The sequence below is a fragment of the Lygodium microphyllum genome, chromosome 5 (assembly GCF_053477565.2).
Source record: "Lygodium microphyllum isolate KBCC chromosome 5, Lygodium_microphyllum_v1.1.10, whole genome shotgun sequence".
Taxonomy (NCBI): Eukaryota; Viridiplantae; Streptophyta; class Polypodiopsida; order Schizaeales; family Lygodiaceae; genus Lygodium; species Lygodium microphyllum.
Genome location: NC_141139.1, coordinates 144,480,681 through 144,482,288, shown reverse-complemented (window position 1 = coordinate 144,482,288; position 1,608 = coordinate 144,480,681).

The following is a 1,608-nucleotide window of genomic DNA, read 5'->3' as shown; positions in this document are numbered from 1 at the left end:
CTTCTTCTCCTTCGCTTCAACCTTTGAAATCAGCCTCTCTCAGTGGTGCGGCTCTGAAACCATGTCAAGAATTGCGTGGTGGGGGGACTTGCTTGAGCTGCTACGCCAAATACACACTATATACACAATAAACTAAGTCCAAGGTATTGTGGACCCTACAAGATTCTCAAGTGCCTAGGGTCTAATGCTTACAGATTACAACTCCCTGAAAACCTAAAATTTCATAATGTACTCCATATCAGTCTATTGAAAAAGTATGTATCTAACCCTAGTCACATGATTGATGATCAACAAGTTGTAATGCCGAGCCAAGGAGTCCTTAAGCTATGGCCTGATAGGATCTTAGATATTATGGAGAGGCATTTGAGATCCAGAACCTTGAGAGAATACCTCATCCAATGGAAAGATTATCCCGAAGAAGATGCCACTTGGATGGATGAAAGTACTCTCAACCAACAATACCCCCAGATCTTCTCGAGATGATGACATCTCGATTCCTCTAAGGGGAAGAGAATGTAATATTTCCGCAACGAAATATTAACGACCCTAGATCCCACACATCCCGCGCAAGAGCAATTTTGAGTGATCTCCTGCAACAAAAAAACTTTGGGCTAAGTGCTCCCTCCGCATGCATCAACAAACACCAGCCCCGCATCTTGTGTAGGAAGCTGTGGCTAAAAACCGTAGCCCACGCAGGAAAACCCCTTCATGGGACAAAAAGATAATGAATTAAGTGCAATTTTTTTTTATTAAACCCCCTCCCCTTCAGTTGTTGCATGGCGGGGAGAGGGAGTATGAGTAATGTCACGGAGGGGCATGGGGGAGGCATGCAGCCCGCCACTTGTGTGGCTATCCCCCCCCTTCAAGCTATATAAACCCCCTCCAAGCTTGGGAGGGGCCATGATGGAGCTATCCGTTGTCGTGAAGCTGCTGCCTACCACCTAAGAGCTACCGCCGTTGCCGCAGGCTACTGCTGCCTCCGCCCTCATCATCATCATCATCATCATCATCATCATCATCATCATCATCATCATCAACCTCATCATCTCCTCCATCCATGTCATTTCCCTGTTCCCCAGAAGCTTGGAAGCTTCTATTAGAAGCTCTTATTAAGGCTTCCCTAGGCCTTGTTCACCCCGTGTCCCCGGTTTTTTTCAAAACCGTGACTGCAAGGCCCCATTTCTTGTGCAGAAGAGGAGAATCTCGGGCAGAGTGACTTCAAAACGCGCAAGAAAGCCAAGAGGAAGTTCGCTGAGTCAAAAGTTACTGCATCAATGGCTCCTAAACAAAAGGCGAGAGGAGCACACGCAGGAGCTTCCAACCCGAGTACGTGAATGGACATCGCCCCGATTCTTAATGCCCAGGTTCCGATAATATTCCCACATGAAAGTATGCATTAAGCATGTCTTTAATTCTCGTAGGGAAATTTAAATGCATTGGGAAATTTATATACTCATTCGATCTACAAAATTTAGTTACATGTCAAGCATTTGCAATTGCTTGCACTTTCGTGGTTAGGGGTAGTTGAAATTCTGAACGTATGGTGCATAAGTAAAAAGAGGGAATTGTGCAAAGGTATCTTTGTTGCATCGCGCAAAGGATGGGGCA